Consider the following 27,792-nt stretch of genomic DNA (forward strand, 5'->3'; position numbering starts at 1 on the left):
TGGATCGGTCGTGGGGGAGATCATGATCAGCAATTCATGTCATGGCCTCCACGCTCTCCCGACTTAACCCCATACGATTTCTTTCTGTGGGGTTATGTGAAAGATTCAGTGTTTAAACCTCCTCTACCAAGAAACGTGCCAGAACTGCGAGCTCGCATCAACGATGCTTTCGAACTCGTCGATGGGGACATGCTGCGAGGAGTGTGGGAGGAACTTGATTATCGGCTTGATGTCTGCCGAATCACTAAAGGGGCACATATCGAACATTTGTGAATGCCCAAACAAACTTTTTGAGTTTTTGTATGTGTGTGCAAAGCATTGTGAAAATATCTCAAATAATAAAGTTATTGTAGAGCTGTGAAATCGCTTCAATCATTTGTAATAACCCTGTACAGAGTGTTTGGCCGGCCGGAGTGGCCGTTCGGTTCTAGGCGCTACAGTCTGGAGCTGAGCGACCGCTACGGACGCAGGTTCGAATGCTGCCTCGGGAATGGATGTGTGTGATGTCCTTAGGTTAGTTAGGTTTAATTAGTTCTAAGTTCTAGGCGACTGATGACCTCAGAAGTTAAGTCGCGTAGTGCTCAGAGCTAGTACAGGGTGTTTATAAAATCGCTCCCCATTTTCCACTTGAACACTTTATTATGGGCTATAAATAACGTGAACTTACATAGACAGTCCTTGATACATTTCATTTTAATGTGATGTCTCAGCAAATGTAAGCACAAGTCCCATCGTACCTGTGTAGCCCAAAATACCCTTAGCAACGTAGCTGCCGTTATTTTTTCCACACCTGAAAAACTGGTTTTTCAATTGTATAAGTTTTTTGATTTTCACTCGATACACCTCGGACTTGATAAAGATGAAAACGTCCAGTGAGGTTAAATCGAGCGAGCGGGGAGCCCAGAGACCTAGCTGTGCACGGCCAATACATCTCCCACAAAAAGTGGCTTTCAGATAGTCCTGGATACAGGACAACAGCTGTTCTTTCCTCTGCTAGGTACATTCTTTTATACTCTCCTAAAAGAAGTCAATAATTTTAACGCTAAGTCATGAATGAAAACGGACTTTATAAACACCCTGTATAGTAGGAACAATGAATTTTTAACTTTGTAGGTGATTTGGGCTTGTACAGGGTGCGAAATCTAGTACACAGAGCTGCCAACTCTAGAAGCAACAATAGCTCTGACTCAATTGGACATCGAGTCGGACTGGCTTTGGACGACAGATGCAGCTAAGCCATTCATACTCCTTCGTATCATCAATCGTAGTGGCTGGCGAGTATCGGAGTGCCAGTCTCTCGAAAACCCGCGACCAGATAATTTCATTGGGTAATAGATCTGGAGCTCGTGCTAGCAAGGGCTGGTCGGGTCAGCACGAGAAACATGAGGTCTCGCTTTACCTTTTTGAAAGATAACGTCATGGTGACCCCGTTGAGAGCCGTCGGCCTGAAAATGACAGAACTGCAATGCCTGCTCTCCAAGTTACCGGCTAGGCGAAAACACGTGGTTATGTTGTATACCCAATGGCATCCCGTGCTATCACGCCAGGTGCTGGGCCCAAGGGGCTGGACACATGACTAGGTCCTCAGTGATACTGTTTGCAGAATAACGACTAACCTGAGAAGACAACACGGTGTCACTCCTGAGTCCAATGTTATCGTTGGATGCACAACTATCGGTCGACCTCTCTGCTGCTACATCAAGGAAAGCCGCAAATCCCCGTTACTACATGAATAGGTCTAGTATGCCAGGATTGCTTTGTGGAGAGCGAGCGCGCGGCACACCGCCATTCACGGAAGCGCGTGGCGCACCCGCGCGAGATTTGCAACGGGCGGTGGGATCCCTCTGCCGCTGGGCGGCCACGTGGCCCGCAGCTTGAGGCATTGTTTGTTTTTCCGCGCATTACGCGAAAACTGTGTAACTTACGGTGAAGAGCGATGCGGCAGTGGATTGTGGTCAGCTATATGCACCTTCTGAAATATCGATCTTTATTTTAAGTCACGAGACGCAAAAGTTATAGCAACTCGAAAGTTGCTTAATATCACGAATACTGAAAAACTTAATAAAAATAGTAAATAACAACTTACAGAGATGCGAGCGCTCATTAAAACGTCTCGTCATAGCGGATCGAGTGCCATACTCATATGTTAAGATTCATAAATAATTAAGCTCGTAAAGAGCAATAAACAAAGTTTAATGGGAAATTGTTTATAAAATTCAACAGAAAATTCGTGACGTAAAGGACGCCACTATATAATATTTTGGGTGGCATCACACTAATTTAAACTAGTTAAGTTATACCATACACTTAACTTGCAATAGTTTTCATTGTTTGCAAATTATTATTAACATTTGTCACCCATGATTAATTATTATAAATATGAAGATTTTGAGCAGCGCAATGTGTAGATCGCTCTAGATTACGTATAAAAACAATGCTATATGCAATTCTATGTTAAAACTTTGCAGCACAGATGTAAACAAAGAAATTTGCGCTGTGGTGAAATCTTGCACAAAACTAAAACTTCATTTACGGGCGATAGAATAATCCTAGAAATTAATGAAACATGGTAAATAAGATGTACTTTTTAGCGCGGTTCCGATGGTGTAATTATTTCTGTTGAGGGCTGTATGTGTCAAAATTTGTAACCTTAACTGATGAGATTGGTACTTGCATAGCCTGTGTGGCCGTGCGGTTTTAGGCGCTTCAGTCTGGAACCGCGTGACCGATACGGTCGCAGGTTCGAATCCTGCCTCGGGCATGGATGTGTGTGATGTCCTTAGGTTAGTTAGATTTAAGTAGTTCTAAGTTCTAGGGGACTGATGACCACAGATGTTAAGTCCCATAGTGCTCAGAGCCATTTGAGCCAGGGTGGGTTAGATTTCCGAGCCTATATAGCGAGCGGCCATCTTAGCCGGATGTCAGTCGTTCGGCAGTCGGTGAGCGAGTGGATGGAGAGCGAGCCCCACTTGTGGGTGGCCCATGTAGTCGTCTGAGTAAGAATTTTTCGAGCCGATTTATTTCGACAAAGAGTATTGTTTAATAGTGCAAGTGAGCAAGCATATATTTAGTAAACTGGAAGTGCTTCGATTATTTATGTGAGTACGAATTACGAGGTATTCATCGGCGTAAGTGAACATGTGGCGATTTGTGATTTCCCTCCAAAGCCGGCCGAAGTGGCCGTGCGGTTAAAGGCGCTGCAGTCTGGAACCGCAAGACCGCTACGGTCGCAGGTTCGAATCCTGCCTCGGGCATGGATGTTTGTGATGTCCTTAGGTTAGTTAGGTTTAACTAGTTCTAAGTTCTAGGGGACTAATGACCTCAGCAGTTGAGTCCCATAGTGCTCAGAGCCATTTCCCTCCAAAACTGCTAGATCAAAGGGGACAGTGGGACTTCTGGTTCTGTTCGAGTTGATTGAGTACTTTCGATTACATTATGCCGATGCCTACATTACTGTTATTGGGGGCTCGGAGTCAAATTATTATTAAAATAAATCTGTAAACCGTCTCACCAGTGCTAATTTCATTGTGTGAAAGAAAAGGACGACAACAATAAACAGTGATGATTAAAACTTAATTGAACTGTGTCGTGAAAAATGATTTTGCTATAATAATTGTTTCCCTTGCATAAGCTGTACTCATGTCTGAGTGAATATTTTTTCAAAAACTATAATTAATGCACGGGTCTGGGACAGTTTACTAATGCACCAAAGTGTGGAAATCATCCTGTGAGACTTACGTGAGAGCCAAAATTTGCGCTAACAGTTTTTAACGAACATTTGTATATGCACTTCGTGTGAACTCTTCAACCGCCCTTATTTTCCGCCCTGTCGCAATTGTAGCGGTGCTGACAATCTGTTGTGCTGCAGGTGTCAACACACCATCTGCGTGGATACTTGTCTTGCTGCAAACAAGGCCATTTCTTAACCCAAGATGCGAGACGTCGCTCTGCGACCCTGCATAATGGTGCGAGCAGTGTGTCGGCCCCCTCAGGTTCTAGCCGCGCGGGGTAGTAGAAATCCTGAATGTAATTGAGTATGTTGCTCCTGAAGCCCTCTATTCCATATTCGCGTCGTAGTCACGGGTAGACCACATAAACAGTAATATTGTGGAACGATACATGGGCTCTGATCCTGCCCCTTCATGCCACTTCGGGCCAATTCGACGCTTGTGGCACGCCACCTTCATGTCGTTGCAAATTTGATGGCAACAGTCTAGAACAGTTGATTTAAATTAGAAAGTAGGTTGATGTTTTATAAATGTTCGGCCTGATTTAGTCGCTGGTGACATTCGAAACTAAGTTCTACCACTTATTAAGGCCATTTTTGCTACGCTGACACGTCTTCATCTATATAACAAGGGCAGCTCAGTTTCGTAGTACTTCTAACTTCCATCGAACACAAATTTTCGAATACATCCCACTGAATGTGTGCTTTTGTGGCTTTATACGCGCAAACTCAGATAAAAACGTTTTTTTTTCTTCAACATTACATATTAAGATTATAGCGGGGTTTGCTGACAGGCCAAAAGATTTTATAGAACGATATTTAGTAATGTTACACTCTCCAATACATGACACGTACGTTTGTGAAAAAAAAATCGACGTTTTCATGGTATGCTGTTGCGAGCCTTGGGGACATTACCTCTGACATTTGAAGGTGGCCATACGTGTTCCCTGGGTTGCGTAGTGTGAGGATTTTGACGGCGTCTACTGTTGCTTCAGAGACAATTGTGAGGGGAGAATCATTAAATGGACAGCTTCGCTCGCCACCATAGACAGAACTATATCTAGTGGCTGTATACACGGCTCCACCGCAGGATCGACTTTCTGGGGCACTGTAATGGTGCATTTATTAATGTTATAAGGTATTGTAAGTAGGCTGTTTAGGTTTTTTATTGGTAACGCCACCTCTGTATGAAAATCACTGGCTGTGCTGTGTGCAGTCTGTGGCTGCTTTGCATTGTTGTAATACTCGCCATTGTAGTGTCAGGCAGCTGGCTGTGAACAGCGCGTAGCGTTGCGCAGTTGGAGGTGAGCCGCCAGCAGTGGTGGATGTGGGGAGAGAGATGGCGGAGTTTTGAAATTTGTCATGAACTGCTATATTTATATATGATGATATCAAGGTAAATACATTGTTTGTTCTCTATTAATATCTTTCATTTGCTAACTATCCCTATCAGTAGTTAGTGCCTTCAGTAGTTTGAATCTTTTATTTAGCTGGCATTAGTGGCGCTCGCTGTATTGCAGTAGCTTGAGCAGCGAAGATTTTTGTGAGGTAAGTGATTTGTGAAAGGTATAGTTTAATGTTAGTCAGGGCCATTCTTTTGTAGGGAATTTTGAAAGTCAGATTGCGTTGCGCTAACAAAATATTGTGTGTCAGTTTAAGCACAGTCCTGTATAAATTTTTCAAAGGGGACGTTTCAGTATGAACTGGGAGGTTGTAGCCTGTGCCGACGAGCTACTGATGACTGTCAGAGGAAATTCCAGGAAGAGTGTTGAGTGCAAGAGCAGTGCGGCATAATCTGTTACAGACTCGTGCCATCTATTGAATAAGATTCAAACACCTACCTTCTGCTTACGGTGAGGCTGTCGCATCCAAGGCGCCGCACGACTAAACTATACAGTGACAGGTTGTGATGCGGTACTCTGGATTTCGATGAAAATCAGAATTTTCACGAGCGTATCTCAGATTTGTGTGACGAGGTTTCCAAAGTTCTGAATAATATCATCAGGATCACGCTTGGGAATCACGAACTTTCTCCGAACACTCTGCGCTTGTACTATAGCATGATATTGGAATCTATCGTCTCGTTTAGAGCGAGTATGTGATTCCGTGATGGGTCATCGAAGGAGAGACATATAGACACAGCGCAGTTGATTATAGGATACCGACTCATTAGTATATTGGAAGTAAAGCCGTTTCTTGATAGTGAGAGCTAATTTGAATGGAACACTGCTACGACGGGTAGAAGTGCTATGGACGTCTTGCGAGTGTTGTTGAGAGCCATAAAATGAAGCACATGCAGCCTTCACTTTTCTTTACAGGTCACAAACCACCGCCCAGCTATTTATTCAAAATAATCTTCAGAGTGGATGGGTCTGAAGTCCAAAAGTGAAACCAGCGCACATCGGCTTGGAACTCGGTGATTTCGACCACATTTCAAACGATATCAAAGATCTCCATCAAGGTATCAGTGTCTACAGCATCTTACGCAGTGTGAACTTTTTTCGGCTTGATAGGCTGGCAGATCAAATCTCGACACGTACCTACAGAACAGACCGGTGAGTAGGCCAGCTGGTGACGGGAGACGGCAGCAGAAACTGCAGCTCAGCTCTAGAAGAGCTACCTATTGCTTCGGCGTGTCTGAGATGTCTCAGTTGAACTCGAATTACATTTTTTATATTTTGATAAGCTTACGAAATTTTTCCATTATTTTCCACATTTTATGTGGTACGGATACCCTTGTGCGATTGAATTTTCACTGTAGGTCTGTGGTTAGTACGATTCAATTTATATGCACCTGATGGAACCTAACGGCACCATATTGAACATGCAGCTAGAAGTGAATATTAGTTTCTAATTATGAAAATTTTACATAGACAGTGCACTGTCACATATTGTGACTGATTGTCCTAGATAACAGAAAGCAGCATGTCATTCTCAATGGAGAGAAGTCTTCCGAAGTAATAGTGATTTCAGGTGTGCCGCAGGGGAGTGTCATAGGAGCGTTGCTATTCACAATATACATAAATGACCTGGTGGATGACATCGGACGTTCACTGAGGCTTTTTGCAGATGATGCTGTGATGTATCGAGAGGTTGTAACAACGGAAAATTGTACTGAAATGCAGGAGGATCTGCAGCGAATTGACGCATGGTGCAGGGAATGGCAATTGAATCTCAATGTAGAGAAGTGTAATGTGCGGCGAATACATAGAAAGATAGATCCCTTATCATTTAGCTACAAAATAGCAGGTCAGCAACTGGAAGCAATTAATTCCATAAATTATCTGGGAGTACGCATTAGGAGTGATTTAAAATGGAATGATCATATAAAGTTGATCGTCGGTAAAGCAGATGCCAGACTGAGGTTCATTGGAAGAATCCTAAGGAAATGCAATCCGAAAACAAAGGAAGTAGGCTACAGTACGCTTGTTCGCTCACTGCTTGAATACTGCTCAGCAGTGTGGGATCCGTACCAGATAGGGTTAATAGAAGAGATAGAGAAGATCCAACGGAGAGCAGCGCGCTTCGTTACAGGATCATTTAGTAATCGCGAAAGCGTTACGGAGATGATAGATAAACTCCAGTGGAAGACTCTGCGGGAGAGACGCTCAGTAGCTCAGTACGGGCTTTTGTTAAAGTTTCGAGAACATACCTTCACCGAAGAGTCAAGCAGTATATTGCTCCCTCCTACGTATATCTCGCGAAGAGACCATGAGGATAAAATCAGAGACATTAGAGCCCACACAGAAGCATACCGACAATCCTTCTTTCCACAAACAATACGAAACTGGAATAGAAGGGAGAACCGATAGAGGTACTCACGGTACCCTCCGCCACATACCGTCAGGTGGCTTGCGGAGTATGGATGTAGATGTAGATGTAGTGACTTGATGGTGGGGTGCTAGACTGATTGGCTGTCGTTATTGGTGGCAGTGGGCTGACCCTTTAACAGGTTACCAAGGTAGCGGGAGCGCAGTAGAGTTACCGTTAAATTTGTAATGACCTTTTCTGCATACCGAAATAAATAGTTTTTAAGTTTGAAAGATTCCTCTGGCACAGTGTGGAATTCCAGTTGTAAAAGGTTAATTCAGACAAACATTCATCCATTATAACTTTAATTTTTTTTCTTCTCGTGGACTTGTTGAGAAGTATTACATTAATGAATTTATCCAGATGCTTTCACAACGACGAAAACTGGCAGTGTTACGAGGGCATGCTGAAAAGTAATGCTTCTGAATATTTTATGTGAAAATTCTTAAAGCTTTTTAGACAAAACAAACGTCATTAACGTTCTACCTCATTCTTCATGCCACACCGTGTAACACTGTTGTGTGTAACGTAAGTATGTCGGTGTGTGAGAAACAGCGTGCTTTAATAGAACTTCCAATTCAAGGAGTTCGTCCACAGATGGAGCACCCTCTTCTTCTGCATGACAGTGCCAGAGCACACGAGCGCTTCGACGTCTGCGTCAATCCGACACCTTGCGTCTATTGTCAGATCGTCCTCCATACAGCCGTGACTTGGTCTCACCCGGTTTTCATCTCCATTACATTTCGGGTGTGCAACCGCTCAAATACTACTTCTTCAACTGATACTTCGGCCGAGTATCGTCCGGCGATTCTCAGAGTGAATCACAACACTGACGAAAAGGTGCAAAACACGGCCGTAATATGCTGCACCGCGGCGGTAACGCACACGTGGGTCATGGGTGTTGGTCGGCGGCAAAGAGGTACGCTCACACACACGCCACCTGTGGTGAAAGCGTTCAGACATTCGATTCGCTTATCGATATATATTCGGCGGCGATAACACCTCGAGGACTACTGTGCAAGTTCATTTCACCAAAAGACGGATTCCATGGCTTATAAAAAAACCATTATTTCTATTTATTTAGTTATGGGTAAATTTCTATGCTTCCTTGAATATAGAATCCGAAAAGGAAGAAGTGGATGTTAAAATCTTCACGTCACTGTAGTTCATCGAATGACCTGTATCTATACAATGTTCTGCTACAACTGACTGTAGTAAGCGCGTGTATCTTCGGCGTTCCAAGCACCTCTCTTGAACGATGCGTGTTGTCTGACTTATCACATTTTTCGCAAGGGAAGTGATACCCATCCACCTTACGAATCAATAAATCAACCTTCACAGAATCGCGCAACGCTACAATCTTCGTAGAAGCGCAGAGTGTTCGGAGAAAGTTCGTGATTCCCAAGCGTCATCCTGATGATATTATTCAGAACTTTGGAAACCTCGTCACACAAATCTGAGATACGCTCGTGAAAATTCTGATTTTCATCGAAATCCAGAGTACCGCATCACAACCTGTCACTGTATAGTTTAGTCGTGCGGCGCCTTGGATGCGACAGCCTCACCGTAAGCAGAAGGTAGGTGTTTGAATCTTAACATGGTGATTCTCGATAATATGGATGATCTGCGTGGAAAGAGCACCAACATAATACATAAACGCTCTTGATCCGAAGGTATTAATTCCTTCTCTCAGATCACGTACTTGCATTCTAAGATTCGTACGGAATACTCTGCGAATTTGTTGTTGGGAATATCTATTCGCTTTAAAAATGCTCTCGAGGTTCGTGTGCACTTCTTGCAAATTATCTTTATCGGATATAGAGTGTCCTGCGCACTAAGGTCTTAAGGACACCTACAGTGTGTGAAGGCAGCTACTGGCATGTAAATATAGATTCGTACGCGTTGGTTTACGATGTACACCATGTCCTAATGTCCTGAAGACCTTAGTGAACAGGGTACAATATATATCTGGAAATGATAATTTACAACTAGTGCTCACACACCTCACGAGAATTTTTAAAGCGGACGGATATTCCCAACAACAAATGCGCAGAGCATTCAGTGAGAGTTCTAGAATGCAAGTACGTGATCTGGAGGATGGAAGTAATACATTCAGACCAAGAACATTCTTGTATTATGTCGGTTCTCTTTCCTCGAAGATCAGCTTTATCCTCGAGAAACTCCGTGTTAGGGTGATCTTTCGGCCTTCTACGTAGATTGCAACGTTACTCTATTCTGAAGAATGATTTATTGCTTCGTAAGGCGGGTGTGTATCAGATTCCGAGGGGAAAATGTGATAAGTCGTTTATAGGCCAGACAACACGCACCGTTCATGAGAGGTGCTTGGAACATCGAAGACACACACGCGTACTACAGTCAGGCGAGTCAGCCGTGGCAGAACATCGTATAGATACGGGTCATTCGATGAACTACAGTGAGGTGGAGATTTTAACATTAACCTCTCCCTTTTGGGATTTTATTTCAAGGAAACTATAGAAATTAGATTAACCGTTTCTAGGTCCCCGGTTAACATACAATACAATACAAGGTTACATTAGATTACCATCACTTGACTAGGATTAGTAAACTTCTTTTGACCGCAGTTTGGTTGACAACCCAGGCAGCCCAGTAGCCTCAGACCCGTTACGTCGACAACCGCCACGCAGCATGCAGCGGTAAATGACGCCAGACTAGTACTAGTGACAATATTCACTGGAGATACACGGACGTTACGTTATATCAAGCATTTAATCAGATAGTCTGAAAACAACCACAATTAGTTCCTGGAAATCAATATCACTAAGAGCAGATATCCACAGTATTTTACCAAGCTGCGATAAAATTACAGTAGCAGCAATGAGAGACTAGTCTCCTCTAGATTTTTTTTAAACAATAACACAGTTGTCACACACTATAATTTTTAATCATATATCAGTAGAACTTTACACAGGTTTCAGATACTCCTGGACAAAAAATTAGCTCATATCGCGTGCTAACAGCATTAGTAAATCAACCAACACCCCTTTTTTTCTTCAGATGGAAGGGTGCCCCTTCAGCATACTTAAATATCAGTTTCTACAAACATCTGTATCTGAGTGTGTTTCACTGTAATGAGAACCTTTAAAACCACTCTGCTTATATCACAAAGAAGTGCCTCATTCCACATCCGTCTGCTCAGGCGTGGCATATCACATACATATAATCAGAAAGATTACGGTGAAGTGGGAAATTGCTCGATCTACCGCATTTTACGGACTATAAGACACATCTTAATATTCAAGCAATTTTTAAATAACATTTTTTAACATTTTTATTATTAGATTGCAAAGCCAGACTAAAAAAAACCTTAATTTATAAAACCGTACTGCTCTTTAAAATCCATGAAGATCGTCAGCTGACCTTTCTTCTTCTTCTTCTTCTTACTCTTCCTCTTCGTCGTCATCGTTGTACTCTTCATAAATAATGTGATCTTCACTGCCAACGAGAGCGTTGTTTATGCCGCACTTCTTGAAAGATTTAATAACAACATCGTCTCTTACTCCAGACCACGACTGTTTTATACACTGACACATTTTTTTGATTATAGGTCGTTTTAAAGCTCCCTTCGGTGTGAATTCATGCTGGGTTTCATCCGTTAACCATTTGTTCCAGTGCTCTCTCATATCCACTTGAAATGGTTTATTTATCGACACATCAAGAGCTTGCAATTGTGAAGTAAGTACTCGTGGACTACCAGCAAACTATGTATATCCCCGTTTCAGTTTCTGTCTCACAAAATTTATCAAATGACTGCTAAACTGATCTAACGCAAGAAGAGAACTCTTCGTCAATAAAGCACCTTTCTTTTTCTCCACACTCTGTTAATTCATAATTTCATAGCAGCCCCGTCCATCCAACCATTGTCATGTATGTGAACAACACCACCTGGCGGTATTTCAGAAAGTTTTGGCATTGTTTTGCGCTTGAAAATGATCATTGGTCATTTGATTAAGTTTAGTACCGTCAGCACAGCATGAAACAACAACAGGGTAGTGCATTTTTCGTGCCCACTTGTCTTTAATGTTGCAGTTTTAGCTCCTTTCGTGACAACAGTTCTGTTACTCGGCACATCAAATATCAGAGGACTTTTATCCATATTCGCTATTTGGATAAATTCCACACTGGTTTTCTTTCGATGTTGAAGAATAAAGCGATGGAAATATAATACTTTCTCTTCATAGTCTTGTGGCATTTGTTGAGATATTTTGGTTTTGGTTCTCATGATAAGTCCGTGCTTCATAAACCTGTGGCACCAACCAGCTCCACCCTTACAGTCTGTTAGTTCTCCTGAAGAGCTAGTTTACGAGCGTGTATTTGAACCAATGTTAATTGCAATGCCATTTTGACGATGTTCTTATCTCCATTTCAATATGTTATCTTCTAGTTTTGGTCATTTTGCATTCAGTCCACTATTTACACATTTAGTCTTCCTCATTTTTTCAGTTCTTCTTTACTAATCCGCCAATCGCGAATGGTTTTTTTCTGTTTATGGAGGACCGAAATCCCTCTCAGCTGCTCTATTTCCATGTTCTTCTGCATATGCTGTTACTTTCAATTTATAACCCGAATCATATGAATACCTTATATTTTTTCCGTTTGGAAACTAGCTACTAACAAGAATATTACACTGTTACTGATAACACAGATCACTTTCAGTTCAAGTTCACTGGCACCGTAGCCTGCAATGACACATCATAGGCTAGACAGTGTTCTGGGTTTGTCATGGCAGGGCGGGAGGGAGACAGCTTTTGCTGGCTTGTGAATCCCCGCAACTCACGTTCGTGGCATCGGTGCAGCTGCCATTGTTGCCAGATAGAGATAGGATTCCTGTGGCATCGAATATATGGCCATTTTGAAGACTGGCGGGAATTTTAATTCAAACACTGGACATTTTTATATTAATTTCGAGTACAAGACGCATCTGAAATTTGCAGGCAATTTTCCAATGGAAAATGTGCGCCTTATAGTCCGTAAAATACGGCAACATACGAATTACAACAGCTCGTAAGAAAGTCAATTATGTGATGTGAGCCCAGCCGCTACGAGAAAAATGTTAATAGTATACTGAGTTATCACCACTAGCATCAGCAATAGGCTGCGTAACTAGAAACGTAGCCACACGTCATACGGCGGAGGACACACGATTAGACGTACCGCCTTAATCACTTGCTGTTCATAGGTTACCAAGCGTACTACCGTCGCACAAAATCCAACAATGTTCACCTCAGGCTACAATTGCACGACATCTCGATATGCATATTCGTCCGTGAAATCTGGATAAACGCTGATCTCTTCCAAGGTCCGCCGAGTGTCTTCAGCTAGACAAATTCGAACGCAATCCGTACTGAGCTCTCGTGGCAACTCGCACTGACCGCGATTCTGTTCTCCAGCTCCAGAATGGAGCCACCGCCAAGCGTCGAAGACGCTGGTCATCACAAATGTGTTATTCCACGGCACACAAGGAATGTGATCACCACCCATTTCAAAAATCCACGAACACGTGTATGGCAAACACTATACTCGGAAAACGTTTACCCATTTCACGTACAGCGAGTCCACAATCTTCATGTAGGCAACAATGCCATACGACTTGAATTTTTTCTCTGGTTACATGACAATTGTCGTTTGCTTCCATTAAAACTACTGACCGATGAAGCCACGTTTACACGAAATGGAATCGTCAACACACGTAATATCCGTCGATGGTCGCTGTAAGATCCACACGCTGGAGTGAAAACGATTTCCAAGTTTGTTTTACGATCAATGTTTGTTGCGGCACGATCGCTGACATGTTTATAGGTCCAATAATTTTAGAAGAACGATGACGGGACCGAATTATTTACATTTTTAGGAAAATTGGTTTGTTGAACACCTACAGAACGGTCGTTTGGCCGCACGGACTGCAATGTACTTCCAGCATGACGGAGCCCCTCCACATTTTACCAGATCTGTCAGTGAACATCCGAAACCACACTTACCCTAATCGTTGGATTGGTCGCTGTAGTACAATTAACTGGCCACCAAAATCACCATACCTTACGCCACTAGAATTGTGTTTATAGGGTTGGATAAAGTCTGATGTGTACAAGCCGAAAGTTGAATACATGAGATGGACTGCTTGGTCGCATCATGGACGCTATTGCCCTCATTAGTGAACGTGAAGAGGCACGCAAACAAGCAACACAACATGTTCTTCCAATATTGCACAAATGTGCTGAAGTTGACGATGCGATATTTGAAAATTTATTGTGAGCTGTACAACAGCTGTTTTCTGACGTGTGCGATAATGCTTAGAGGCGAATGTGTTAAAAATACGTATTTTTCCATTGATGCCGTGTAAAAAGTATATTGTAATGTTTACTGATTGTTGCAGATCCTTAAACCTGACAGTGTGTTGAATAATACTGCAAATAAATAACAATGCTCATTTAATGTGTTCTGTCTCCCAAACTGTTCCAATTGGGCACATATCCATACGAAGCTTTTGGTTTCTAATGGTCGTTTATGTCATATATTGACCGTTCCACAAGGGGCACGCTGTATAAGCTCGTAGTTTCTGGTTCCGAAGTGATATCTGAGGTATCGTCTACTGAGACTGAGTAACTAGTTTTCGCATAGAGAATATCGATAATTGTTATAAGAATAATGTTATCAGGCAATCTCCCGAAAAGTTACCAGATATTGCGGGGGATTTTTAGAGGTACCTACGTACATTTTGAGTCATGTCAGAAGTAAATGTTCAGCCAGAGACGCTTTTCTTATTGATACGATTGACATAAAGGGACTGATTGGCAATTTGAGGGCTCACGTTAGAGACGTAGAATATGTCAGTTTGCTATGCCTTAATTGCTGATAATTTTAGTAATACTGAAGTGAAAATATTTACATTCCGATGCCGCGCCATTAAAAATTAAATAAATGAGCACAGTGCTTAATGTTGTTGTGGTCTTCAGTCCAGAGACTGGTTTGACGAGTACCTACTGCAACCTACATCCTTCTGAATCTGCGTAGTGTATTCATCCCTTGGTCTCCTTCTACCACTTTTACCCTTCACGCTTCCCTTCAATACTTAACTGGTGATCCCTTGATGGCTCAGAACGTGTCCTACCAACCGATCCCTTCTTCTAGTCAAGTTGTGCAACTAATTTCTCCTCTCCTCATTTCTATCCAGTACCTCCTCATTAGTTACGTGATCTACCCATCTAATCTCTAGCGTTCTTCTGTAGTACCACGTTTCGAAAGCTTCTATTCTCTTATAGTCTAAACTATTTATTGTCCGTGTTTCACTTGCATACATAACTACACTCCATACAAATACTTCCAGAAAGAACTTCCTGACACTTGATTTTATACTCTATATTATCAAATTTCTGTTCTTCACAAACGCTTTCCTTGCCATCACCGGTATTCATTTTATATCCTCTCTACTTCGACCATCATCAGTTATTTTGCTTCCCAGTGAGCAAAACTCATCTACTTACTTTAAGTGTCTCATTTCCTAATCTAATTCCCTCGGCATCACCTGATTTAATTCGACTGCATTCTATTGTCCCCGTTGTGCTTTTGTTGATGTTCATCATATATCCTCCGTTCAAGACGCTGTCCATTTCTTTCAACAGCTCTTCCGGGTCCTTTGCTGTCTCTGACAGAATTACAATGTCATCGGCAAAGCTTAAGGTTTTTAAAACTTCCTGGCAGATTAAAACTGTGTGCCCGACCGAGATTCGAACTCGGGACCTTTGCCTTTCGCGGGCAAGTGCTCTACCAACTGAGCTACCGAAGCACGACTCACGCCCGGTACTCACAGCTTTACTTCTGCCAGTACCTCGTCTCCTACCTTCCAAACTTTACAGAAGCTCTCCTGCGGACCTTGCAGAACTAGCACTCCTGAAAGAAAGGATATTGCGGAGACATGGCTTAGCCACAGCCTGGGGGATGTTTCCAGAATGAGATTTTCACTCTGCAGCGGAGTGTGCGCTGATATGAAACTTCCTGGCAGATTAAAACTGTGTGCCCGACCGAGATTCGAACTCGGGACCTTTGCCTTTCGCGGGCAAGTGCTCTACCAACTGAGCTACCGAAGCACGACTCACGGCCGGTACTCACAGCTTTACTTCTGCCAGTACCTCGTCTCTTACCTTCCAAACTTTACAGAAGCTCTCCTGCGGACCTTGCAGAACTAGCACTCCTGAAAGAAAGGATATTACGGAGACATGGCTTAGCCACAGCCTGGGGGATGTTTCCAGAATGAGATTTTCACTCTGCAGCGGAGTGTGCGCTGATATGAAACTTCCTGGCAGATTAAAACTGTGTGCCCGACCGAGATTCGAACTCGGGACCTTTGCCTTTCGCGGGCAAGTGCTCTACCAACTGAGCTACCGAAGCACGACTCACGCCCGGTACTCACAGCTTTACTTCTGCCAGTACCTCGTCTCCTACCTTCCAAACTTTACAGAAGCTCTCCTGCGGACCTTGCAGAACTAGCACTCCTGAAAGAAAGGATATTGCGGAGACATGGCTTAGCGACAGCCTGGGGGCAGAATGTCTGTAAAATACGTCGGTAGTTAACTGCCGCAGTATGTTTTACAGATGAGGTAAAGTCTATGCCGAGATAGCGGAATCGTTGCACGTAAGGAAACGGACTGATTTCTTCCGATGTAAGGCCCCTTCCAACCGGCATTGCCGCCGATTTGTTCATGTTCACTGCACTACCCGCCGTCACACTGTGGTCCAACAACAGTTCAAGGACCGTCTTCACCTCTTCCTCACAACGAACGAGCAACAGGAGGTCGTCCGCATAGGCACGACATTTGAAGGTTTAGCCCCATAGTTCCATCCCAGAAAGAGAATTCGTTACCCTCCCAATTAATGGTTCCAACGCTATCTCGAGCAGCAGCATCGAAAGAGGGCAGCCCTGGCGAATAGGTCGTCGAATTTGAATGGGCCCTGCTAAACGCCCATTAACCTGTACCAGGGATTGTGCGCCCCCATAAATCCTTCTAATGACACTAGTAAAACGGTCTGGAAATCCCATTTGTTGCAGTACAGCGTACAGATAGTTGTGGCGCTCCTTATCAAAAGCACTCTCAGAATCAACCGCCACCATCGCCGCTTTAAGCCGGCACTCCTCCGCCAGCGCTATCACATCACGGCATTCGCCAGTAGCTGTTTGCACATTCACCGATGCACCCGGTGTCGTCTGTTCTGGAGAGAGAACGGTAGGAATTGACATACGACATCGGGACGCTAGTAACCGTGCAAAGATCTTATAGTCGACATTAAGCAGGGTGATGGGGCGATAATGTGTGACCGTAATTCCTGGCTTCGGTTTATGTACTGGCACCAAGAGGCCTTCCATAAAAGCCGGTGGAATAGGCGCATCGGAATTTAACATCTCGTTGTACATTTCCGTCCATCGCGGTGCCATTTCGTTGCGAAATTCTCGATAAAATTCAGCAGGAAGCCCATCAATGCCTGGAGACCGATTCAACGCACCTTGTGCGATCGCATCATGTGCTTCCTCACAGCTAATGGCTTCCAGTAAGGTTCCCGTGGCTTCCACCGTCAGAGTACGGGAGACGTGCGTGGCTATACGGTCGAGGTCATCGACAGGGGCTGCTTCTTCCCGATAGATGTGTTGGTAATGGTCGACGAATGCAGAGACAATGTCCGCTTGACGCGTCACTCATCGGTCTTCGCGGGTAATTAATTCCCGTACCAAAACGCGTCGTCGGTGCTTTCGTTCATTCACGACGTGGTGCATGGAAGGAATCTCGTGCCTTATCGTATCGTGATATCTGGCGCGCACCATGGTTCCCTGAAGATGTTTTCGAGCTAAAGCCACTAGTTCAGCTTTTATCCTTCTGCGTTCGATCCAGATGTCCTGTACCGGCGGACCATCATCCAGGTCGCGCAGTGCTGCAAAATAAAAGTCGGTCGTGCGCGGCGCCATTCTGCCATGTCCCTGGTATATGAGATGAACGTACGGCGAAGCGCCGGTTTAGCACAAGCCAGCCACCAATCAAGCATCGTCGTATACCTTCCAACCCTTCGCTCGTACATCGTCCAAGTCTCAAGGATCCTTTGACGGCATTCAGGATCATGTAGATGTTGAATGTTTAGTTTCCACGGGGCCTTACTGTTCCACACCTCTCTACGGGGAAGAAGCACCGTACAGATGTAAGCGCTGTGATCGGAAAATGACAATGGCCAGCGTTCCGCGTCCTGGACATCATTTGCGTGAGCCCGTGAGATATAAATGCGATCTAATCTGCTCGCCGAATGACTTGTCACATAGGTGTATCCCGGTGCATCTCCATGTCGTAATTCCCACGTGTCACTAAGTACAAGGTCGTTGACAACGATTCGCAACTCCTGGCTGAGGTTTGCTTGCGGCCATTAGTCCTTCTGGCTGAGAACACAGTTGAAATCTCCACCAATTATTACACATTCATAACGTCCATGGAATAGTGGGGCAATGTCTTCTGCATAAAATCGCGCCCTTCCCCGCCGCCGATTATTTCCCGACCGTGCATATAGATTGATGATGCGTGTCCCAAACGTCGTGAAAGCCATTCGCCTGGCCGACGGAAGATAACACACGTTTTCCACTGGGAAGCCACCTCGCACGTAAACTGCCACCCCACTCCCATTGTGATCTCCATGTGGCGAATAGGATTGGTAGCCTGCGATGTATGGGAGTGCAGCTATGTGGACTTCCTGCAGCAAAGCAATATCCACATCAGATGCCCAAATCGTTTCCTTCAGTAGGTGTATTTTGGCCGGTGAACGCACGTCATTTACATTTAATGTCGCAATACGGTTCGCATGGCGTTGAATCCCACTCTGTCGAGGCGCAACAACATCTCCCTGCATCGGCGCTGGGGGCTGAGTTATAAGACGATCTCTCGTCCCTCTCCCTTCACCTTCAGCAATTATTAGGCCGTCTTCGTGAGTGCCGGCTGCCTCTGTATGACGTCCGGCGCCTCCTCAGTATCGTCATACCACATCTTTTCAGGCTGTGATATATTCGTGTCCATAGCCACAGCACCTGCGTCTGGAGAGCCAACTGGCTGTGATTTCTCTTCAGCATCACCACGTCCCGGTACCGTCAATGTGACAGACCGCTGTGGGTCTGATCGAACAGTTCCCAGTGCCTCATCCTGTTTCGTAGAGGCTGTTGTGTCGTCTTGGTCCACATGCACATCGTCGTCGGGGCAAGGGGAGTCATCTCGAGGAGATGTCGTGCGACGCCGTCGTTTCCTCCTTTTCTGGGAACGCTGTTTGCGTGATCTTCCTTCCGTGTCCTCAGATTGTAGGGAATCACGGCTGCCCGACAGAAAAGCATCCGTAGGAACTGGAAGTGTTTCGAGTCCCATCGTTGTACTTGGCGGGAGTTCGGTCGAAACTGATGTTGTCGTCTCAGAGTGCGTTCCAGACGGAACAGCATCCGTAGTGGCTGGAACTGCTTCGTGTACTGTCGGTGTGCTTGGTGGGAGTTCGGTCTCATCTGATGTCGCCGTAGATTGTATGCTCGATGGAGCAGCATCCTCTGTCATGCCGACGTCTGCTACAAGGTTTCGGAGAGTGCCATCTTGATCTTCCACCGGGGCTGTGTCCTTTCGGTCATCAGCGGACGCAGTGAGGGCTTTGGCATAGGTGATCGGTAGTAGTGTCATCGCCGGCGATGGCTCCCGCACATCTGAAGGCAGTTGCGTAATCCGCCGTTGCATACAGTTCGACCTGAGGTGTCCCTCCTTGCCACAGCCAGAACATGTAAGTGGTTGACCATCGTAAATCACCACCGCCCGACAACCATCAATTGTCAGATAGGACGGTACATGCTTCTGAAGATCAATAGTGATCTGCCGCACTCCGTTAAGAACGGGGTACGTGGCGAATTGTGTCCAGCGTTCTGCCGTGTGACCATGTACCGTGCCGTACGGCTTAAATGCCTCGATAACTTCTTCAGCCGGGAGCTCAAATGGCAGCTCAAAAACACATATTGTCCGTACACCCAGACCAGCATGTTCTACAGTTACCGTGCCGACATTCCCGTCACTATGGCAAAACCGGAGACCTGCTTTTGTCGCCTGGAGAATTCTCTCACACGCCGCGTCATTTACCATCTTCACATACAGCGTGGGACTAACGATGGACAGGTGAATTCCGACAATATCGTTTGGCGGTATCTTGACTTCCTCACGAATGAATCGTTCCACTGCTAAAGCCTTTGGTCGTTCGTAGTCTTTGCAGAAATTGAATAGAAATTAGAGCAAATACGGAGACTTACAAGCAGTCGTTCTTCCCACGCACAATTCGTGAATGGAACAGGGAAGGGGGGATCAGATAGTGGTACAATAAGTACCCTCCGCCACACACCGTAAGGTGGCTCGCGGAGTATAGATGTAGATGTAGATGTAGATGTAGTTTTCCTGTACTTGTTCGCCATGATCGTTGTTACTAGCCCGCGCGCAGACTAAGTCCACAAGTTAACAAACACACGCACACGCCGCACAGGCGGAAGTATCAGACCTCCGCTTCGCACGGCCGCTAGCGCCGAACTGTCCACTCAGCTATCGGGGCGGACATGCGATAGATAAAACAAGTGAAAGGGAATACAAACGTCTAAGAAATGAGCTCGATAGCAACTGCAAAATGGCTAAGGAGGAATGTCTCGTGGACAAGTGTAAGGATGTAGAGGCATATATCACCGTATGAATATCAAGAGCTCAAACGGAAACCAGTCCTAAGCAATGAAGGGAAAGCAGAAAGGTGGAAGGAGTATATAGAGGTTCTATACAAGGGCGATGTACCTGAAGGCAATATTATGGAAATGGAAGAGGACGAAGATGAACTAGGGGATCTGATACTGCGTGAAGAATTTGATAGAGCACTGAAAGAACTAAGTCGAAAAGATGTGAGCCAGCCATGGCAAAGCTTTTCCATTCCGTGAGCCAGATATATGAGGCAGTCTAAATACGCTCACACTTCAAGAAGAATATAATAATTCCAATCCCAAAGAAAGCAGGGTTTGACAGGTGTGAAAATTACCTCAGTTTATAAGTCGCGGTTGCAAACTAATAACACGAATTCTTTACAGACAAAAAGAAAAACTGGTAGAAGCTGACCTCGGAGAAGATCAGTTTGGATTCCGTAGAAATTTTGGAACACGGGAGGAAATACTGACCCTACGACTTATCTTAGAAGAGAGGTAGATTTAGAGAAAGCTTTTTAGAATGTTGACTGGAATACTATTTTTCAAATTCTAAAGGTGACAGGGGTAAAATACAAACTTACAATTTGTACAGAAACCAAATGGCAGTTACAAGAGTCGAGGGGCATGAAAGGGAAGCAATGGTTGAGAAGGGAGTGAGACAGGATTGTAGCCTATTCCCGATTTTATTCAATCTGCATACTGAACAAGCAGTAACGGAAACAAAACAAATATTTGCAGTAGGAATTAAAAACCAGGCATAAGAAAGAAAAACCTTAAGAATGAGATTTTCACTCTGCAGCGGAGTGTGCGCTGATATGAAACTTCCTGGCAGATTAAAACTGTGTGCCCGACCGAGATTCGAACTCGGGACCTTTGCCTTTCGCGGGCAAGTGCTCTACCAACTGAGCTACCGAAGCACGACTCACGGCCGGTACTCACAGCTTTACTTCTGCCAGTACCTCGTCTCTTACCTTCCAAACTTTACAGAAGCTCTCCTGCGGACCTTGCAGAACTAGCACTCCTGAAAGAAAGGATATTGCGGAGACATGGCTTAGCCACAGCCTGGGGGATGTTTCCAGAATGAGATTTTCACTCTGCAGCGGAGTGTGCGCTGATATGAAACTTCCTGGCAGATTAAAACTGTGTGCCCGACCGAGATTCGAACTCGGGACCTTTGCCTTTCGCGGGCAAGTGCTCTACCAACTGAGCTACCGAAGCACGACTCACGCCCGGTACTCACAGCTTTACTTCTGCCAGTACCTCGTCTCCTACCTTCCAAACTTTACAGAAGCTCTCCTGCGGACCTTGCAGAACTAGCACTCCTGAAAGAAAGGATATTGCGGAGACATGGCTTAGCCACAGCCTGGGGGATGTTTCCAGAATGAGATTTTCACTCTGCAGCGGAGTGTGCGCTGATATGAAACTTCCTGGCAGATTAAAACTGTGTGCCCGACCGAGATTCGAACTCGGGACCTTTGCCTTTCGCGGGCAAGTGCTCTACCAACTGAGCTACCGAAGCACGACTCACGCCCGGTACTCACAGCTTTACTTCTGCCAGTACCTCGTCTCCTACCTTCCAAACTTTACAGAAGCTCTCCTGCGGACCTTGCAGAACTAGCACTCCTGAAAGAAAGGATATTGCGGAGACATGGCTTAGCCACAGCCTGGGGGATGTTTCCAGAATGAGATTTTCACTCTGCAGCGGAGTGTGCGCTGATATGAAACTTCCTGGCAGATTAAAACTGTGTGCCCGACCGAGATTCGAACTCGGGACCTTTGCCTTTCGCGGGCAAGTGCTCTACCAACTGAGCTACCGAAGCAAGACTCACGCCCGGTACTCACAGCTTTACTTCTGCCAGTACCTCGTCTCCTACCTTCCAAACTTTACAGAAGCTCTCCTGCGGACCTTGCAGAACTAGCACTCCTGAAAGAAAGGATATTGCGGAGACATGGCTTAGCCACAGCCTGGGGGATGTTTCCAGAATGAGATTTTCACTCTGCAGCGGAGTGTGCGCTGATATGAAACTTCCTGGCAGATTAAAACTGTGTGCCCGACCGAGATTCGAACTCGGGACCTTTGCCTTTCGCGGGCAAGTGCTCTACCAACTGAGCTACCGAAGCAAGACTCACGCCCGGTACTCACAGCTTTACTTCTGCCAGTACCTCGTCTCCTACCTTCCAAACTTTACAGAAGCTCTCCTGCGGACCTTGCAGAACTAGCACTCCTGAAAGAAAGGATATTGCGGAGACATGGCTTAGCCACAGCCTGGGGGATGTTTCCAGAATGAGATTTTCACTCTGCAGCGGAGTGTGCGCTGATATGAAACTTCCTGGCAGATTAAAACTGTGTGCCCGACCGAGATTCGAACTCGGGACCTTTGCCTTTCGCGCGCAAGTGCTCTACCAACTTTTTTTTCTTTTTTTAGGGCCTCCCTTCTCCCCTCACAGCCCTTCCAAACGCTCACCTTGCTTTGCCTTCTTCGGCTAGCCTCTTTGCTTTTGTCGTTTTTATTATTATTATCATTGTTATTATGAGTCCATCCTTCTTCCAAGTTTTTTTTACTTTTTTTATTGTATGTACTTTTTTATGTTTTTGATGCCAAGTCCTCATTTTTCTTACTTTTTGCGAGTGCTCGGCCACTTTTTCTTGTTTTGTATTTTTTTTGTTTTATTTTATTTTTTTATTTTTTATTTTATTTTTTATTTTTTTTATTTTTTTTTTTATTTCGGCTTCTTAATTTTTTTTCTGTAAGCTGGATCTCTAAATTACCTTAGCTAACAGAAATGAGAAATAAATGTTTCTTCTTAATATTAATTAAAGGTAATGAATCTTCCTCTTGCTAATGGAAAGATAAATATATTAAAATAAACTGATACGTGAAGTCTCTCATCTTCATAAGGAAAACATAAAATCTTGCAACCCCTTGAGGAACGTTTTTTTGAGAACTTAAAACTTCGCCGCGTATGGCATAAGATAATTAAAAAAAAAAATAAAATACAATACATAAAACTTGATGTCTAATTTCTTCATGAGGATATAGTCCTGTGCGTCTTGCCACGGACTTGATTTCTTTTCTGCTGTGTCTCGTGAAAGGATCGAAGACATTCCGGTTCCAGGTGTCTGTAATCGTGCAAGGCTGACATCTCTGAATTCCGTACCAATCTTAATCTGTCTATTGTTCTCTGTTTAATTTTATTCCATGATTCTATTTAGGAAGCATGCGTAATTTTTTTTGTAGTCTTTTGTCCGCATGAGATGATGGTGCTGAGTCGTTAGATACACCCAATAATCTTCTTTGCTTTTATGTTCTGCCTTCAAGATATAGTGCATAGTGTGCCCTTTTAGCCAGTTAACGGCATTTCTTTTCGTATCAGGGTATGGCACTGCGTCTGGAGTCAGAAAATCTGCGGCGGTGAAAACGGTTGGAGATGTTCTGTTAACGGTCGCTAATTTCTGCTTAACTATATGCCATATGTCTCTTACTCTTTCACACACGAATCGGTGTTCTTCAGTGTCAAGAAGGTTACATGACGCGCACAAGGGCGAATTTGTGAGATGTATAGCGTGCAATTTGGAATTAGTTGAAATTTTCCTGTTGACTGCATTATACCAAGTTGCTTTCACCTTAGAGGGTAAGTTCTGATCGTCGATATTTTTCCAATTTGCAGACCAGTCGTTGTTGGGGTATTTTCTTTCAATAATATTTCCGTCCTTAGCTTCCATCAAATATGTATAGACGTCCTTTACTCTCTTCAACTGCTGTTCTGAGAGCCTCGAGGAGATATAACTGTACTCAACGAGAAAAGTTTTCATGTGACAAAGACCAGCTGGTATATGCTTCACATCTATAGGCGGCTGCATGCTTGTTGGAGCAATTTCATTCAGCAAGTGGGCCGTTAAGCTGTCGGGCATCTGTTTCCATTGCTTGCACATTCGACACACATATAACGCTCGTGACCTGTAACTGACATCAACAAGGTTTAAACCTCCTTTCCTTGTTGGGAGTGTTAGTGTATTGAACTTCACTTTGAAAATGTTGCCTTGGCATACAAAGCTTCCTATCGCGGATAAAATTCTTCTGGCTGTTTCTAATGGCACCGGAAAAGCTTGGACAACATAGTTAAGTTTGGATGTTATATACACATTTACTAGTTTGATTTTCTGTATCTCGTCCAGTTGCCTCATACTGTTTCCTTGTACAGATGCTCGTATGCTTGCAAGTTGTTTTTTATAATTGACGGCAATAGTGTGTTGGATGTTGCTCCTAAATTCAATACCCAAACATTTCAATGTGGGTACTTCCGTCAATTGTCCCCGATTTTGCATGGATATTCCTCTGCCTAGGTTCATGATGCCTGACTTCCTTTTATTTAGTTTGGCGCCAGAAGCAAGTTCATATGTGTGTACAATCTGAAGAGCTTTCGCCACTTCATCTTCATTTATAACCAGGACGCCCACATCATCGGCGTAGGCGTTGCACACTATTTTCTTGCCGTTTATACACAATCCTTGCAGGTGATGCGTGAGTGTCGCGAGGAGAGGTTCTATTGCTATTGCGAAAAGGGCCATTGACATTGGGCAACCTTGACGTACGGATCCAGTCAATTCAATCTCTCTACTTAGTTGTCCGTTTATCATTATTCGTGCTACACTGTTTTTCAGAATTTGTTGAATAATCCTCACGAATCGTGGTGGGAATCCCATTACTTCCATGATACCAAGAAGATACTTATGATCGACCCTGTCAAACGCCTTCTCGAAGTCTAATGATACTAAAGCACATTTTATTCGGCATACATTTGCGGTTGATATTATATCCCTATATTCGCATATATTCTGATAAATGTTTCTGTCTTTGCCTACACATGTTTGGTACGTGCCAGTTACAGAGTTAATAACCATTTTTATTCTTCTTGCTAATACGCGGGCCATAATTTTGTAATCACTGTTGAGTAATGTTACTGGGCGAAGGTTTTCAATCGCTTTGCTAAGTGAGTTTTTAGGAATTAGAACTATGATCCCTTCAGGAAATTCTTTGGAAGCGGCAACAGTGCCACTCATGATTTCGTTGTACATACATAGCAACTTGCTTTTCATTTGTGGCCAGAACACTTGGTAGAATTCCACGGGGATACCGTCAGGTCCTGGAGACTTATTTTTAGGACTCTGTGCTATTGCGTCTTTCAATTCGTCCTCTTCTATTTCGGCCATGAGATTTTCTACTTGCTCTGTACTAATTCGTCCTGATACGTTTCTAACAAGATCACGCCGCGCCTCGTCGACGGTAGGTTTGGTGGACATCATATCTGAGATATATTTATGAACAGCGTTTTGAATTTCATGCTGTTTTGTGTGCCTGGTCCCATCAGGTAACTTAACTTCTGTCGGTATTTTTCTGTTTCCTCTCTTATTCTCACGCATTACATGGTACATAGCCGTTTCTTCCCCTTCTACAATGTTGTGTAGTCTCGCTCTGACTTTAAAACCTTCTGACTGTCGCCGCTTCAGCGCCAAAAGTTTTGCTTTGACTTTCTGAATCCGGCTAAAGTTCTCCATTAATCGTGTGTCCAAGGTGTACAGGTCTCTAAGGCAGCTAAAATAAAATTCAGTCGTCTTTTTAATCCAGAAACTTTTCTGTCGCGAGTAATCCATCAGCATTCTTCTTATTTTAGGCTTCGCACATTGTAACCACCAAGCTATGGCAGAACTGTATCGCGGGAATCGTTTCTCGCATTCTTGCCACACATTAGTAAATGCTACGCGACATTCCTCATCTTGGAGATGTGTAATGTTGAGTTTCCATATGCCCCTCGCTCGGTAAGTCTCTTGTTTTTCCAAATTTACTGTGGTGATGTACGCGGCATGGTCAGAAAACATAGTGGGCCAGACCTCAGACTGGAGTACATGGTTCTTAAGGTTGGACGACACGTAAATTCTGTCTAGCCTGCTTGCTGAGTGACTGTTAAAATATGTGAAACCGGCCTGTGCGCCATGGGTATGTTCCCAGGTGTCGGTTAACTGCATTTGGTGGACTATTCTTTCCAGTTCTACGGACTTGTTGAAATTCGGTGTCTGGTCTTTCGGGCTAAGTACAGAATTAAAATCGCCGGCTAGGATTATATAATCTTGACGTGTACCGAAGAGATGAACGATTTCCCTTCTAAAAAAATCCGCTCTAGCACGCCTGTTATTGTTGCCTGACGGTGCATAAACGTTGATGATGCGGGCATTGTTAACAGTCACTGCAACCCCTCTGCTGTTTTCAAGTTTTGCTATTTGTGTGACACGGATGCTTTCTTTCGTGAGAATTGCGGTTCCCAGCTCTGCACCGTAACCGGGGTTTATTGTGGCGTTGTATCCACGTATCTTCTCTAATTTAATATCTGTTACTTCGTGTAACAGTAGTATATCAACGTCAGCAGCGTATAGAAAGTCTTGCAGATGTTGTAAATGCAAGGAGGAGCGTATCTTGTTAATGTTCAACGTAGCGATTTTGTAGGCTTGCGCTGCGTTCATATTGTCCTATGCATTACCAAAGTCAGTATTCGTCATACGAAGTGCTGTCGGAGGAAAATCCTTTTTCACATGTATGTTCCGGCAATGATGTATTCATCGCCTTCAGTTGATCTCTTGGGGCAGAAGTCTGTTCCGTTCCTCCAGTTTCGTTCAATTCTTCATCTTGATGCATTTCATCCGATTCATCAGCCCAGGTTTTGTGTTGATTAGCTTTCGATGTCTCTTTTTCTGCATTTCTAGTATCAGGGAAAACCTTGTCTGCATCGAAATTTACTATCAGCTTCAACCTCTCGTTTGACGACTGCTCCGTTGACATGGGGCATGGTGTATTTGATTTGGCTTGCAAGGGGTCAGGTGCCTGCATACTCAGAACCGGATTACGATGTTGTTCTTCATGCAGTTTGTTGCTAATCGGCTTTGCTTTTTCTCGCAAAGGGGGTGCCAGTTGTTCAGCTCCCTTATGAGCTAGTCTCCTCTTTTTATGTCTCCTTGGAGGACTGACTCTTGGGGAGGTTTCATCGTTTTCCATTACATCTTGGGTTTCTTGCGCTCGGTCTTGTTCTCTGGCAAGTGATGGGTTGGTTTCCTTGTGGTTTTCGGGAGACTGCTCATTCTGAAGGACTATAACCGGTCCAGGAGTTTGTTCTATTTGAACAGAGATATTTGGTTCTTTTTCTTGACTCTTTGGCTGTGTTGTCCCCGTCGAGTCGCTAACTTCCATTATCACTTCATTGTCGCGAGCTGCATCATCCTGGGTAGCGTCCCGAGTAGCGTCAGGAGCGTCACGCGTATGGAGTTGTCCAGCGGCTGCCGCTGCGTAAGTTACAGGCAACGTTGACATGGCCGGGGGTCTCACTGCTTCGCCCGCAGGTAGCTGGGCCACCAACTGAGCTACCGAAGCACGACTCACGCCCGGTACTCACAGCTTTACTTCTGCCAGTACCTCGTCTCCTACCTTCCAAACTTTACAGAAGCTCTCCT

This window comes from Schistocerca americana, chromosome X (genome assembly GCF_021461395.2).
Source record: "Schistocerca americana isolate TAMUIC-IGC-003095 chromosome X, iqSchAmer2.1, whole genome shotgun sequence".
NCBI lineage: Eukaryota > Metazoa > Arthropoda > Insecta > Orthoptera > Acrididae > Schistocerca > Schistocerca americana.